The sequence below is a fragment of the Porites lutea genome, chromosome 4, assembly GCF_958299795.1.
Source record: "Porites lutea chromosome 4, jaPorLute2.1, whole genome shotgun sequence".
Classification (NCBI taxonomy): domain Eukaryota; kingdom Metazoa; phylum Cnidaria; class Anthozoa; order Scleractinia; family Poritidae; genus Porites; species Porites lutea.
The window spans coordinates 40,611,777-40,629,350 of NC_133204.1; positions in this window are offsets into that span (position 1 = coordinate 40,611,777).

Here is a 17,574-nt window from a genome sequence, read left to right on the forward strand (position 1 = left end):
AATTACAAAAAAGAAGGATTTTAAGAAAAAGATAGAAACAACAAAGTTAGCTTATACTACTTATGAAAAAGTATTGGTAGAACTACGATCAGCACTTAGAGGAGATGAGTGGAGTAAACAAGAATTTATAGATAGAATTAAAATATTAGATGAAATGATAATTGATCAATGTCCATCAAGTGTGGATAACTTTGCGGAAAAATATAAAAATAAATTTAATATATAAATTTTTGATATTAATACTAATATCAAAAATTAAATGTTTTTTTCAATTCTATGAAATACTTTTAAATGACTATTTAGAGTTTTTTTACTACAAAATGCTTTTGTACAAAATTGACATTTAATTCTAACACCAGTCATATATTTATGTAACTTCTTACTTATATAGTCATAATCATTGCTTATAATAAAAGCATAATCATTATCTCTATATTTCTCTTTAGTCTTTAGCTGTGATTCTGATATGCAATAGTTGTTTGTAGGTGATTTGAATTCAATACAAAGACCTTTATAGTCTTTGTGATAATCTAAAATCATTATATCTGGTTGTCCTCGTTGATATCCTTTTTTATAGGAATCAAGTCTCTTTTCACTCGTATCTTGATTCTCTCCCAGTCCAGCAACTAATATAGAATCAGGATAATAATTTCTAATTAATTTAACAACCTTGTAATGAAGATCTGTCTCATTTTCTATTTTGAACATTTTGTTATTTGGGTTGTCAAACATTTTGTAATAACCATATTTTCTTATTGAAGGAAGGACTTGTGAGGTAATCCAATGTTTAAACTTCTTAGCTGTTTCTAATTTAGATGATAACAAAAGGGAGTAAAAGCCTGATTCATTTATAAAATTATAATATTTACCTCTTAAATCAGAATTGTTGCCGGACCCATTTTGGGTCCCCCAACAAATCAGCTGTTTATCCTCACTACCAACATGTTTCAAGATAGCTTTTTTGGTATTACTATAGCCGAGTATCTCAGCTACATCTTTACCAACAAACCAAATATTTTGCTGTTTGTCAATAAATGATGACAATTCAATTCCTAAATCTTTATTAACAAACTTCTTCTCAATCATGCTAACCATTTATGTTATAAATATATTTCTTTAAACTATTTAATTTTTATTTATTCTAATCATTAAATAGAAAATGATTAATACAATTGTAGAATATGTTAACCTTTACTTTCCAACTTATAAAACACCATTTTATCCGGATAACTTCATAAAAGCTTGTTTAGTTTATCAGTTTCTCTACGCAAAGTATTTTTCACAAAAACTAGACATAGACCAAATTATTTACAGGTTGACAATATCAAGACACTACCTAAATTCAGATTCAAATATCATTACCAACCATCTAATATTCAGTCTTGCTTTTCGCGCTTTTTGGAAACATTATCGTATTGGAAGAGGATGTGTATATGCAATCAACACTCCATTTAAAGAATGTGAAGTACTTGGTTATCTCACTGGGATAATTTACTGGATTTTTCATAAAGGAATAATATAATATATAAATAAAATGGAAGATGTTATTATAAGACAAAAAGATGTAGATCGTCTTGCTATAACGCTACTAAAAGAAATTTTTGAAAATCTTCATGATGAGTATATGCTTAAAGAATATGAAAATTTAGAAAAAGTTAGAAAAGATTTTCTTAATAAAATTTGTGTAAATTATATAGATACTCTTTACAGAAATTATAAAATAACAGTGGAAAAAAGAATGAAACTAATTAAACCATTCACAGATAAATTAATAATTACTAATGAAAATAAAACATATTTTGAAAAAAGTAATAATTATGATTCTAAACTTGTAGAAGAAGCAATGAAAGATGGATGTATTGATACACAAGGAATATATGATACTCTTAAGTTTCTTGAACTTGATTATGAATTTGGAGATTTGTATTACAAAATGAAAGCATTTTTGAATATTTTTGATGTATTTAAAAGTGATTATACTTACCTTAAAGATTAAATAAATATTTTTTATAAATATAAAAATTATTTATTTAATCTTTTATAACTATCCCACCACTTTTCATAATTCTCCATAGTTTGGGGGCTAATCTTTAGATAAACTAAACTGCTCTTTTCACATCCCATCTCTTCCAAAAGTTTTTTGATAAGGTAAAAAATGCTTATCATTCTTTTACGACAAAATTGTTTGTTTAATGTTTCCATGACATAGTTATCTATTTCCATTAGTTTGTTATAAAGTTCATATTTTTGTTCATCAGATAGATTTAACCTTTTAGAAATTTGATCCACCTTTTTCTCGTAATGATACTTTCTCTGATAAATACTCTTCTTTCGAAAATGAAATCGATCGTATTCTTTAAGGTCAAAATAACCTAATACATGGCCATTAGTTGTTCCACAGGATTCACAAACATTATAACCTGATTCAACACAAAAACTATCACTTTGACAATTACTACATATAACTTTTTTAATCACATCCTCTACTATTTTTTTATTATAATTATGTAATATTTCTAAATATTTTTTTATTTGATCTTCTGTATATGTCATTTATTATTTAATAACTTATTACCTTAAAGCCAAAGTATTTACCTTATCCTTTAAGACCTTCCTCTTATCATCTTCACTACTCAGTGCTATTTTATTTACTTCTTTTGAGTAAATGTTATGATTTTCACTTCTTATAATTTTCATAGTTCTCATTTGCTTCTCACCAGTAAATAAACACTCAAAATAATGTTCAAAATCTATTCCTTTTTTAACAACATTCTTCTTTACACCTTTACACTTCTTTGTTGTATTTCCATCTTCTATTTTGAACGTATAAAGTTTTGGTCGAAGACCTATAAAATGAGTAATCTGTCTACCAGCTACTTCATCTTTAAACATTCCTATTACTTTTTTGTTAACTCCTGTTGGTATTCCAGAAGGATGATTTGATGAATAATCAGATGTATCAAATTTAGTTAATATGTCTTTAGAAATATCTTTATAGAAATCTTTTGTTTTAATTTGGTAAAGTAGTGAATCTGTATCTGTAAACATTAGCTCAGCTTTGTGTCTATATTTCTTTTTGATATAATTGTAATGAAAATCAAACATTAGCGTTTTTGATAAATCTAAAATTGCTTGACCAACATATACTGGTTTATTAAAATACACTTCTGTACGCTTCATATGAACAGCAATTAGATTTTTATCAAATATTGTTGCTCTATCAAAGTTTGGACGACTCGTTAGTTTTGCAGCTTTTTTACGATCATCAATAAGAATTATATTCTGTCTTTTCCTTATGTTTTCTATTGTCTTTCCAAAAACGCTATTATTCATTAGTTTGAAAAAGTCTTTCTCAAAGCTGTTAGCTGCTGTTTTTCGAAGTTCTGTATTTTTTCTTATGTAAGGCTCCATCCATGAACTTTGATAAAATGATATTCCTCTATGAACAGCAGTAAGCCTCATTCCCATCTCAAGATATTGTCTAAGATTTCTGTAATGAACAACATAGTTTTTTCGCGGTTTAAAATGACATATAAGTTTTTCAACACCATTAACAATCATCTTCTCAGGTGCAAGAGGATAATCATTATGTGATTCCCATAGCCCAGGTGGATATTCCAAATCTACCTCAAATATATACCCTTTTCTACCATGATTAGACATACTAGAACTAGCTTTTTCCATAATATCCATTACTTTTTCTACTGTTATATTTTTCATCCAACTAAATCCATGTGTAGGAAGTTGTTGTGACATTGCCCAACCATATAGATTATTTGCATCAAGATATTGAATATAAGTAGACTCCACATCAGGATTATAATCTTTCATATATTTGTTATTTGCTTCTGCATATCTTTTTGATATGTGAGATATTCCACCACGAATACCACGCTCAAACATCATTAACTTATCATAATCATGTAGACATGCATCCCAAGCTAATCCAGGAGATGTGTAATAATGAGCTGGATCTAGGTTGTAATGTTTGAGACAAGTTGATCTAAAGTTTTCAAATACATCCGCTAGTAGTAGAACGTCAGACTTTAAGTAAAGATCGTGATAATCTCTAATTGTTTTACATTTAAAAATTTTCCAAACATTGATTGCGTGTTGGTAATCATCATTTGTTATATCTTCATCATTTAGTTTTGAATAAAATTCTTCTTTTGGTGGAAGATTAGTTTCGGATAGTTTTTCGAGTGATGAAACATAATCATAAGGATATACTCTCTTACGAGTTAGTAGATTTGTATTTTTCTTAAATATTTTTTTAGTATTATGAAAATCATCTGGTTGTAAATTTGAAACAAGATTGGCAAGTGACGTTTGAAGAAACTTGAATGAATCTATAAATCTTATTTCAAAATTTATTGGTTTAATAAAACCTGATACATCTTTGTACTCACCAACTTTAATATGCTTTGAAAAAGAAATATACTTTTCTTCAGTAGATGGAATACATTGTAAATCTCCTGGTAAACTAGCAAGCTGTTTTATAAACAAATGAGCATCATACCCTTGAAGATTGTGAAATATAACTGGTAATATTCTTGGTTTACGACACATAAGATTACATTTGTTATGTGCTGCTCCACGATACTTTCCTGTAAAATGACAATGATCTCTTACTTTATCACCGATTAATAATTTACTACAAATATGGCAATTTTCAGCTTTATCAAATGATTTTTGTTCATCTCGTGTTAGTATAAGTGGTTTTGGACGATGATAAAAATCATTATATATACCTTTTGTTACTTCTGCAAGTTTGTTAACAAATATTAATGCTACATTATCACTATCATTAGTCCTTGTGTAAATAACTGGTTTAAATGTTATATTAGAGTCTATACCTTTAATGTAAAAACAAAATCCTGATGGTTCATGTTTTTGATAATTGTAACCATAAGATTTATTTGGATCTGGACTACAATTATTCATTGGTTTAGTAAAGCATTCAAAATCTGCATAAACTACAAAAGGTACTGGAAGTTGTTTTTCATAATTTTTGAAATAAAACATTGTACCTTCTTCTGGCATTTTTACAGAAACTGTTTCATTATTTGAACAGTATAAAATATGTTTTTGTAATAATTCGTCTTTAGTGAAATGTGTAAAACATCTTTTACAAATAAATATTTGACCATTATGACTTTTAGTTTTTTGAGAATTAATTAACCTATTAAAATTTTTGATTAGTGTGTAATGTGAAACTCCATCTTCTTCATACAAAAATAAATCTATGGTATTTAAACAATCTTTCTCTGCCATTCTCAAAGGATAAAAAATTTTGTTTTCATTAACTGAAAAAACATTAATACCTGGAAGTTCTGGATTAAGTTTTTCAAATTTGGAAATATCTTTTAATTTCATAGGAAAAGTAATTCCTTTAGTATTAAAAGAATTTTCATATTCTTTTAAATCTTTTATTGTTTCTTCATGATTTTCTTTTGGATAAAGATATCTAAGTATACACCAAAGAAAGCATTTCTCATCTTTGTTTTGAATATTAACAATTGCTTTTTTGTTTGATATCCAATCTGGAAGAGGAATGTAAGATGATCCTTTAGATGGGTTAAACTCAACAGTATGTATTTCAAATTGTACCACTTCTTTAAAATACCATCCACTACCCTTTTCTAAATAATTTTCTTGTTGTTCTATGTTTTTACCTGTAAACTTATCAATTAATTCATCAACATCTGTTGATTCAAGATTAGTATGAGTAAATGATGAAAAAAAAGCTTTATCTATTTCAAAATCTCTAACTCCATCTTTACCAATTAATTGTTGCTCCATTAAACAAACCAAAACAGTTCTAAATTTTATATTCCTATGAAATAAAAAAAACTTTTTTAGTTTATTATTAATTTTATCAAAATATTGATTTGGTGTAAGTCCTTCTTCTCCTTTAATAACATATTTATTAGCAAAATTTTCAAGAGATGATTTCTCTCTTACAATTTCTTCTTCATGTTCTATAATAGCTCGCTCTAAAGGTTTACGAAAATAAAGAGGAGTATCTGATGGAATTTGTTTATTTTTTATACACTCATTAAAATACTCCTCAAAAGTTTTTATTCTTTTTTTCTTTTTATACTCTTTTTTGATATCTATACCTTGTCTTACTTTCTCTCTAGCTTTTTGTAATCTCTTAAATCTTTTTATTAATCTCTTTCTCTCATCTAACTCATTATAATCTTTTTTGAGAGCTTCTTCTTCTTGTTTTATAATATGCCTAATTTGATCCAATGACATATTTTGAAATTCTTTATCTTGTATAAAGGGTACTGAACCCTGAAAACCGTTTTCTTGGTTAGACATGATGTCTTATAATACTAAGCTTATATTATAAAACATAAGTTTTTAAGTTTCAATTTCATTTATTCTTGATTCTAATTCAAGAAAACACTCAGTAAGTATATTATCTTCAATAAATAATTCAAGTTCATAAAATAATCCCCTAATAAATATTTTATCTTTATTTATTATAAGATCGATAAAATACCAATCAACTATCTTAAGATTACCCTTTGATGGATTAACAAAATATTTATTTATAAAATTTACTAGACTAAGTAAATAATCATAAACAATATTTTTATCCATCTTGATAAGACATTCAATATATTCCTTGATTTTGATAGATAATGTTAAATTATCATAATCTTTTATATACATCCACTCCTTTCGGAATTGGCCTACATATTCAGGAATTTTATCATTTTTATTAAAATTAGGTGACTCAGTAAAGTTTCCCACAAACCCCATTTCCTATACTACTATCAAATTCTTAGAAAAAAACAAAGGAAGCACCATGTTGAATGCATTGTTAAGAAAATTAGAAGAAGCATTGGTATCCTCTCTAAACTTCGTTATTATGTTGGCCTAGATATTTTATTAAGCTTATATTATGCACTTATATATCCTTTTTTGACCTATGGAATAATTATCTGGGGAAATACCTATAAGACCACTCTTCAACCAATTTTCATTTTACAAAAAAGAGCAATGCGATTAATTACCTTTTCTAGATTCGATGAGCACTCTAGTCCTTTGTTTAAATCTCTTGAAATTATAAAATTCCTGGACCTAGTAACTTTTCATTTAGCAATCTTTATGTATAAATATCATAATCAATCATTGCCATCGGTCTTTAATTCTTTTTTCACTAAAATTTCGCAAATTCATACCTATAATACAAGGCTTGGTGCAAAACAGTCTTATTATCTTCCAAAAGCAAGAACAAATTATGGCATATTCAATATCAGATTTCAAGGTCCATCAGTATGAATTCCATTGACGAAGATATCAAATTATCTTCATTGTCTTTGTTTAAAAAGAAAATGAAACAGCACGTTATCAAAGATTACTAGACATCTGTACATTGTCTGGGTAACTTTAAAATGGAAATAATACTGTTTTGCAATGTATGAATTTTAGTCTCTTTATATACTGGTAGTTTACTTAACTATTTGTGTGTGTTTCTCTGTTTTCTTTGTTCTTGTGTCCCTGACCTAAACATTTAAACATCTTTTCTTTTAACTGGCTGCCTGGCATTTTTAACTCTCAGGTTATTTCGGGCAGCCAGCGCCCCTATCATCGTCTGTACTATTGTTGCTGCGGAGCGACCGAAGGGAGCGAGCAGCAACATAATCAGGATCTAAAGGAAATATATAAGGGGCGACGAATTCTCGAATTCATCACTTTTTACCACAATGCATTGCATTTAACCACACTTTTTACCACAATGCATTGCATTTAACCAGAGTGCATTGCGCCACGAACAACTCAAATAAAAACACGGGGAAGTTCGGTGGATGAGAGAGTGCATCATTCGCTGCTCAGACTTAGAGTTTTCTTTGTGGCAAATTTTCTACAGCACGGTTAAAGGTCTTACCAAATTTTAAGACACGCAGGAGTCTTTCAGATGAGTACGATGGTTAACTTGGGGATTGGATTTCAATTCAAGAGCCTTTTTTGCTCTTCGACTCCGCAACACGGGGGATATACAAATTCCAGCTTGCTAGAAGGTGATGTGAAAGTGAGAAAATGTCATGCAATGCTATTCTTAGGAAACTGTATGAGCCGAAAATGGATGTGATTTTGACCATTCGCTTCAAAATAACAGCGGAAATCGAGATAACAAAACATATGTTTTGTGTCCTACTTTGCAGACGAGGACGTGTATCGGCGTTTTGAAAAGCATAATTATGTTCGTTCATTCATTCATTGCCATGGAATATTCGTTTACATTGTTTTTTTACTGTTAATAGCTCGATTAATGCGGCTGGCGATCATCTTGCCGGCGGAAGTTTCATGGAAAAGGAATAAAATGAAAGACTTTTCCTAAAGACTACGTAGTCAGTCTCTGTGGTGTAGTGGTTAAGTGTAGTCGCATCGAATCGAAGCTGCCGGGTTTGAATCCTACTGTGTTATTTATTCCTTCTTTCTTTTTTTCCCCTTTTTTTGTGTTGTTGTTTTCTATAAATATATATGTTGTTACATAAAGTGCAACAAACAGCAAGAAAAGTATTGTGTTTCCAGAGAAAATATCGTGCACCGTATATTAAATATAAGGATAAACGATCTGAATTTCTATTATTTCCCACAATTTACTGTGGGAAAACCAGAGTTGATAACCACTTGATCATTTTCTAAACAACTTTCCCACGAGTTCTTTCTATAGACGGATAGTAATTATTCTAGTACTTTCCAACATGTAAATAGGACATTCAATGTCATTTTTGATTCTTTTAAGTCTCACTGCCTAACTAATGCCAGTATCAACAGAATGTGTTGCAGCATTACTATCTTTTAGATACCCTAGTTATAAATTTTTATTTCTTGTATATTATGGGGTGAAATAAAGTGTTGTTGTTGTTGTTGTTGGAGTCTTATACAGTCCTACGTACATCGACTTTATCCAAATAATTTGATAATAATTTTTTAATAACACAAATTGCACACTAGTGGAACCATAATCAGTGTTAACATAAAGAACTAATGATCTTCTTTTCTCATAGCAGTCGAATACGTATTTTGCAATTAACTTTTGCACTGGTTTGTTCTTGCTCGGAGGGTTTATTAACAACAGAAAACATCATCTGGTGCCATTCTGTTTACTGATATTCTGTATCAGCAAGATAAAGACACCCATTCAAGAAAGCCATGTTCCCATACTCTTGAAGACCTTGCAGAGAAGAAATTTCACCTTTATCATTCCTAGAGCCAAAACAGGGCAGCATACTTCTTTTAAATAATGCACCTATCAATGTAAAGCCGGCGGGGGGTGGGGGGAGGCAGGGCATGGGTTTGGGGATTTGACATTTTTCAAACATTCGCCGTCAAATTCGCTACCCACGGGCAAATCATTCCAGTCAAATGAAACCAAATTTCCCCACCCCGGGCTGCACACTGCTATAAAATATCCCAAGGCAGAACCCAAGAAAGGCGCAATGAAAATATTTTCAAATAAAACTGTGCAATCTTTATTTATAAACGTTGCTGCATCACCAAAGATTCATGCATGTTCCTGTTACAGCTGCAATTATATGCTTTAACCATAATCCGTGTTACACTGCGTACAATACAGAAACCTTTCAGGAGAAAGTCCACATTTTATAAGTTTAAATATACCATTCTTAGTAAATTAAGGGTTCAAAGAAAGTCAGTTTTACAAGTTGTACTTGCAAGAATCGACTTTGTTTCTCTTTACTTCCGTTTACTTTGATACCACAGTATCTTAAGAGGTTCAGTTGATCAAATGACAAAAACACGCTAAAACAAACGAAATTTGAAGACAAAACAGTGAAATCCACTCAGCTTTCGCTTGTTCCCGTTGGCCTCCATGATTTCCAGATCTTTCCAGACCGTACGGCGCATGCGTGAAGCGTGGAAGCGGGAAAAATATGTTCGGTCTCAGTCGTTTTCGTCCGAGTCGGCGGTCAAATATCTCCACGTCGGGCGAAGAAAGATGCAAATATCCCCTCCCCTGAGAGAACAAGATCAGTCAAATGCCCTACCCCAGGGCCAACAAAGACAATCCAATCCCCACCCCATGCCCCTGAGACATCATTTTGTTGACTCTAACATCCGTAACCCGTAAATTGGCTACCGTAGATAGAGTATCGTGCATAAAAACGATTTTTTTTCCCTTTAAAATTTTTTCATATTGGTAGTTTTCACTCAGTAACCTCGAACTCCAAATCATTTTCCCCTGCCGCGACTTTGGACCCGGGACCCGCGACCCGCGACTATTAGTCAAACTCGCCGTAAATGCATTGCGGCCGTGAGACAAGAAACATAACCGAGTCCAGTCTCAACAAGAATCGCCTAAAGGCGATTTTTAACAGGGCTGCAAAGGGGCTATTTTTTCTGAGGGGAGGGGGTGGCTATACACACTCAGGCTACCATAAAACCTTGTCGGCAACCATTGCATGCAACAGAATCTCATGTGAGAGTGAAACATAAACTCATTCAGAACATTGTATCCTTTTGAAAGACTTTCGTAACCAAAAAAAAGAGTACCATTTTTAAGTGGGGGCTGTATAATAACTTTTAAATTCCACCATTATGAATAAAAAATAAACAAGTTAGCCATTAATTCTAAACAGAAAACAATTTGCATTATTTCCACGCACCCCTCCCCCAATCCCTCTGTGCCCCAAAATATAGCGTGACAGTATAACGTGACTAATTTGACGTAACCGGAAATTCCAAAAATTGTTGTCCTTCTAAGAGCATAAAATGCGACAGACTGAGCTGATTTACACTAGACAGAAATATTGTATTGTATGAAAACCAGAAGTATACTAAAACAGACAGTTAACTGCCCATTGATCCCGCCTGATCCAGGGGCCTCACTGACTGCACGGAGACTTTACGGCGCTTTTCACAAACATGCGAACTCTAAAGTTCAAAAGCCACCTTCACAATTGTGTTTATCGCTGCCGTCAATCATAATTACGATCACAAGCAATGAACCTTGAAACAGAGAAACACACAAAACGGATCGAAATCCACAAATCACAAACCATGACCTTTTGAACCCGTGAAGTAAAGTTTTGTTTCCTAAGAGGTCCGTTAAGATGATTGACAGCAGCGAAAAACGCAATCGTCGGTTGGGTTCTGAACTTCAGAATTCGCATGTTTGTGAAAAGTGCGATCCTAATTTGCGGTCCAAAGTCTACATGAAAACGCTCTTTTTTTTTCCACAAGATAAAAAGTATTCAGTTTTAAGATTTTCCTCACGGTATTTTTCTCTAACTTAAAGGAATAAAATCCTTTGCATATTGAGACCTAAAAAAGTTTAAAGATTTCTCGCTCGCATGTTGCGTTCACCAGCACGCACTTCAGACAATGTAAATAGATGAAACGATCGATAACATATTTTTTATCTGATACCGATGTGAGTTAAAAATCCGCTCCAGTTCTGTTTGTCTCACCCAAGACTAACTTTTCTTCATAGAAGATAACTATGCCGCTTTATAACTCGTCCGAGGTTTTTGTGCCAGCTAAACAATATGGAAACACTATTCACAGTGACTCCTTGGATATTAAAAAGACTTAACGTGACGCACTGTTATGCCTTTGTTTACTTGTGATCACATCTTCAAGCGAAGTCTCTCTTTTCAAGCGATTCATCTCAATGTACAATAATTGACCCTTATATTCGTTAAAATCCTATGGTTCATTTATATTAATGCTGTTTTTGCCCCTCACATTGACTGTGTTCGTTCGTATTCCAAACACCTTTACGAAAATAAAGGTCGTATAAGTCATGTGTGTTATGTTTCGAGATAAATGGATTATACGCTTTTTTAAGTTTCCATTTTGCGGTGACTTCAGTTTACATCTCCATAAAATGGTAAAAGAAATATCAAGAAACATCACGAGAGCTGAAAATTTTCAAAGGCATGTTTCTGAAACTCGCTAATGCTGACATCAACATAGCGTGCTTGCTGAATGGGCGAAAACACAGAATTGTGATCACAAGATCCTGTACAAATTTAATGACAAAAGCTTAGCAAGATACAGATACAAACAAAAGCAAACCCCCTGAAACCTCGACGTGGGCTACACTTGTATGCTCTACTCAGTCACCAAACCTTGTCAGTAATAGCTCCTATTTTCCTCAAGTCGCTCTCTGTGAAGCTCTCGGATGGGATGTCCCGGAGAAGCCTTAAACTTGTGTGCGAAATTCTCAGAGTTCCTATTTTTGTCCGTGTCTTCTTTATCCTCAGTATCCGAAATTTAGATCTCCAAAGTGGCGTGTGTTGCATTAAATAGAAGGAAATATTTAAAGGAAAAGCCAGTCTTCTAACATGGCAAAGTTGTCACGTCCCTCGCTTATGGACGTGCGTCACATCAGGATTCATCTGCCATTCACCGGCAACTGAGTTGTTCGCTTCACTGACTATGACGGCTTACAATCAAGTCTTCAGCCATAGTGTCGTCAACTGGTGAAATACTTTGCTCATAAATTGTGCTTCTTAATTGCTCATGTCCTACATCGATCGATAGTTCATGAAGCAGCCACGGCGTTCCAAACCTGACGCTCACAGTCATCTTTACAGTCTTTTAGTGTGAACCTACCGTGAACGGCGTGTCGGTTTGAATGCAACGCGAGCATTTCTCTGAGTTTCCCAGCGCCAACATCATCTAACTGACTTAAACTCGAACAATAAAAAAATTACTGAGTTACTCCCATGGTCGAATCGTTATCGCTTCGAACAACGCAAATAGCCTTCTTCAGGTTCGCAACGCCTTGTGGGTTTTTCAGGGGGAGCGCAGACAAGGTACAAAAAGTATCCGTGCAAGGGTTCATGCAAGGGAAAATCCTATGAAACCATTTGTGAGAACATCGTTTCTACGTACCAGACCCTCGTGTTTTCCCTCCCCCGGATGACCACTTTTTGACACCGACGACCGAAAACCCATTTTATGACTGGGCTTGCCGGGCAGCCCAGTAACAAGAGACAAATCTCCTCTGCCTCTGCTTAAATAACCTGCGATCAGGCGTTTCTTTTTTTTTTTCAAGGGCGGACGACATAAAGGGATAATAGGGAGAGGGCATGATCTCAGGCTGCTGCTTCAAAAGCCACCATAGTTGTATATTTATTGAATATCCCGTAAGACTTGCAATAAGCGAGATAACTACTCGTACTCGTTTCTTTTATTCGATATTGTCTATTTCAAGTGTATGACCCACTTTATATGAGTAACATGAATGAGGGTAAAATCCTATTATATAAGTCGAGTAATCTGTTGAATAGGAAACACTTATAGTATATCATACAAGTGACCAATCTAATTTGCAATCGACTTTTTTAAAATAACTTATTGGATAGGAAACTATTATTACAATAGTCAATTATTCGCCGAAGGCGAAGTTAATATTATTCAACAATATTAACTGAGCCTGAGGTGAATAATTGTTTTAGTATATTCACACGAAGTGATCTCAACAGAATCAGAAAGGAAACCATTAAAAAACGATTAGTTTGATTGACGGGTGAATAGGCCACTTGCACTAAAAGGTCACGTAACCAATGCTTCCTTCAAACAATGAGTTGAAATCTTGCTAATGCCAAAAATTGTTAGAGCACACAAAAATTATCTTACACCCGAAATTTGGGAGGAAACGCATTTAAGGGAGATATTTCAGGGGCGGATCCAGGATTTTTTTTAGTAGGGGGTGCACTCGTCTCTTGCTCTACTTCAACACCAATAAACCACATTTTTTTTTGCAGAATACCAGTTGTATTAGAAAACCGCAGGTCATCTCAGGGGGGGGGGGGTGCGTACCCCCTGCACCCTCCCCCTAGATCCGCCTCTGTATTTTATGGCACTTTGATTTTTCAGCAAAGTAGTATGATTTGTATTGGCCGCCATCTCAGTGGAGGGCATGCCGCCCTCCAACATGGCGGACAAAACTACTTCTTGCTTATATCTTGTTCAACGTTTCATAGTTACGCTCAGATGTGCTGTAAACGTTATCACATCATCTTTTCAACATTTTTCTTGAAGTTTAAGTGCAAAATTTGTGTTCAGAGAGAGGTAATTCATAATTTCAAAAATCACATTTTGGTCACGTGACCATTTACGAAGTTATTCATTTTAAGAAAATGGTGCGGGTTTGAAAAACCAAATGACTATTATTTTGTTTAAGATATGACCCACTAATCGTTTTTCGTAGGCAAAATCATGTAACTTTCATTTTCATAAAAACGATGTCACATGACCTCTTAGTGCAAATGGCCTATTCATGCGTTGACACGAAGCCGCAAACAGTGGAGGCGGAAAAGTTAGATCTTTACAGTATCTTCAAACATCAGTTAACATGGCAGATGATAGTTTTAATCTTTTTGGATCGAGTTTTGTAAGCTTTAGCATCAACGGTTTAAAAGAAAACGCCGAAAATTTAAATTACTGCCCAATTCTGAGAAGAAAAGTAGAGCTTTATTTGTTTCTGTCAACTCAATGACAAAGTTTTCTTTGTCGCTTCTTGCAAATGCTGTCAACAGCGGCTACGATCAAGGTGAGCGTTGTTTATCTCTAATGTTCTTTTCACGTACAATTTTCGAAAATATTTGCCTTCCTCTTTTCTCCATAAATTAACTTCTATTTATAGGCTAAATTGGTCTTGCCAGAAAATCCCGAAATCATAAAACAGTGACAAAGCGACCTCGTTTTCCTCTGTAGTGGTAAACATAGCTTCGAGCGTACAAAAAGTCAGCTGCAGTAAACCACTTCACACTAAATCCCGCTGTTTAAACACCATGAAGTCTTTTCTTGCCTTCAAAGTCATCAGCATTTGAATATTCGTGTATTTTCAAAGAGGCTTTACTATGAAACTTTGACAAAACACCCAGTTCATGACAGCGATTTAGTTTTATATTCACCGCCTAGCGTGATGAATATAACGTCATAGTCCGAGACAGCTAATCAATCAGATTGCTTGAATTACCAAGATTACTGAGTGTGTATATACTAACTGCTTATATTACTGATACGCATGTTTAATTGTATATCCCAACACATTTCAAAAGCCATTATATATATATACTTGAGTCTTCACTCAATAATGTTTATTTCAGTAACATTGTCTATTTCACGCGTGTGACCTGGTTAATAAGTAACTATGAATTTAAAAAAAATTCTGTTTTATAGGTAAGTTACCTTTTGGGTGGGAATCGTTGATTAAAAATAAATAAGCTTTACTACGCGACAGCTTCAACGGCTCAGTCAATTGAATTTTTTGTCTATTTCACGTCATATGTACATTGTGTATGTAACATAGGAATTAAAGTAAACTCTGCTATACCGGAGTAAGTTGCCTTTTACTGGCAGAGCAAACGCTATGCAAATGTCTACCGAACTACTACGCGTATTTAATTCAGTATAACATCCTCAAATTTGTCACAATTTTCGCGACATCTTCGATCAATTTTTTTTTGCTTCGTGCGCATGACCTTCTTCAGAAGAATGTTATTTCTGTAACCTATTTGCTTACGAAGGAATACAACTTTTTCATGGTCGTTAGTCAAATGTTCAGTTGTCTTTACGAAAAGAAAAAAACTCCTGATACAACGATCATACACTGTATACATAAAGTAGGCTAAGGATATAGCCTGAGGTCTCAGCGATCTTCAGCCAAGCCTGACCTCTATTAACAAGGTTAATCCCAAGCAAGCATTTACTATAAACCTTCTTAGCTTGTAAGCGTTGTTTTCTCAATGTAGGTCAGAGGCACCCAACGTCAATTTTCGGAAAATATCTGTTCGGAAGACGATTTGAGATCTAGAATTTTCGAAAAATTTGTTGTAAAATTTCTTGCTTGCCTGCCTCTCCTAGGATTTCTCTTCTGGTACAATTGCCCATTTTCAACGGATTTTTACCCTAAAAAGGTCACCTAGAATTTTCGGGAGCCTTTTTTCTGGCTGAAATTTTCGCAAAGTAAGTTTTGTTCCCTATAAGTTTCGGATCACTAGACTTTCAGCTAGGAAATCCGAACAGATGAATTTTTTTTAGGAGATAAAAATATGCGTATATCTACCGTTTAAATACTAAAATACCTTCATCAATGCTATGTTTAAGTGCTTTAGAACTATATTCTCTTTGGGTGCCCCTGGTAGGTCATGTGACAGTAGATGCGGTCGCACTGGACGTCTTCCCCCCCCCCAAGGCTTCAAATGGGAAAAACGCTTGGGCTGGGTTCACTCTGGGTTTTCACGTCTGCAGTTTTTACCGAGGGGAAGAAAAAACTTGAACCTGGTATCGCGGGAAAACGTCGTTGTAAACAAAGGCAAATTGTCGCTCAACAATCAAAATAATAATAATAATAATAATAATAATAATAATAATAATAATAATAATTTATATAGCGCTATTCAGCTACTCTTTCATAGCGCTTTACAATGATAAGGTTAACGTAGAACCTAAAAGCTAAAAATTATAATAAAATACAGAGATAAATTAGTTACAAAGCTTACAAAATATATATACATTATACAAAAAATGAAAGTTAAAAATCTAAGGTCTAAAAATACTAAGATAAAATTACAGATAATGAAAGAAATAAAAAAAGAAAAACGTGTATTAAAAATAAAAGTTAAAAACCATAGGCTTCTTTAAAAAGATAAGTCTTCAAATGTCTTTTAAAAATAGCGATTGATGGAGATTTACGAATGCTAAGAGGCAAAATTCCATTGCCTTGGCGCAGCAATGCTGAACGCCCGATCTCCACAAGTCTTTAGTTTAGCCAGTGGCACAGTGAGCAGTTCTTGCCCACTGGAGCGTAAAGACCGAGAGCTCTTACGATGGCTCAGGAGACTAGAAATGTAAGAGGGTGCTTTGCCATTGAGTGCTTTATAGACTAATAACAGGAGCTTTGATGACATGCCCTCTTCTACATTAACAAACTGTTGGCGGGAGGTTAAGTAGGACTTAAACCAGGCCAATACAGTTCCCTTCACCCCAAAACGGTTCGAGAGTCGAGATATTAGTATTGCATGATCCACCGTGTCAAGTGCTGCTGAAAGGTCTAATAAAAGTAATATGACCGACTTGTTTTGATCCAAAGAACACAAGATGTCATTATGTACTCTAAGTAGTGCTATTTCAGTTGAGTGAAATTCTTTGTATGCTGACTCAAACGTCTCGTCAAGATGGTTGGTCATAACATGTTTCGTCAGTTGAACTGCCACAGACTTTTCAACCAGCTTAGAAATAAACTTTAAATTTGAGATTGGCCGAAAGTTTGTGAACTGCTTGAAGTCGGCAGTTGGTTTCTTTAATGCAGGTGAAAGAGAAGCAATCTTTAGGGCATCAGGCATAAAACCAGTTGTCAATGACAAATTAACCAACCTGGTAATAGTAGGCAGGAGTACAGGGAAGCAATCCTTAAGTAGTGATGCCGGCAGAGGATCAAGACAACAGGACTTGCTTAAACGCTTATAAGCAAATTGCTTGACGTCTTCTTGACTGACCTCACGAAAGTTATTTAATTCAGCAGCGTTGGTAAGCAATTCATTATCATCCGCTAGCGATAGTTCTCTGTTTCGTGCC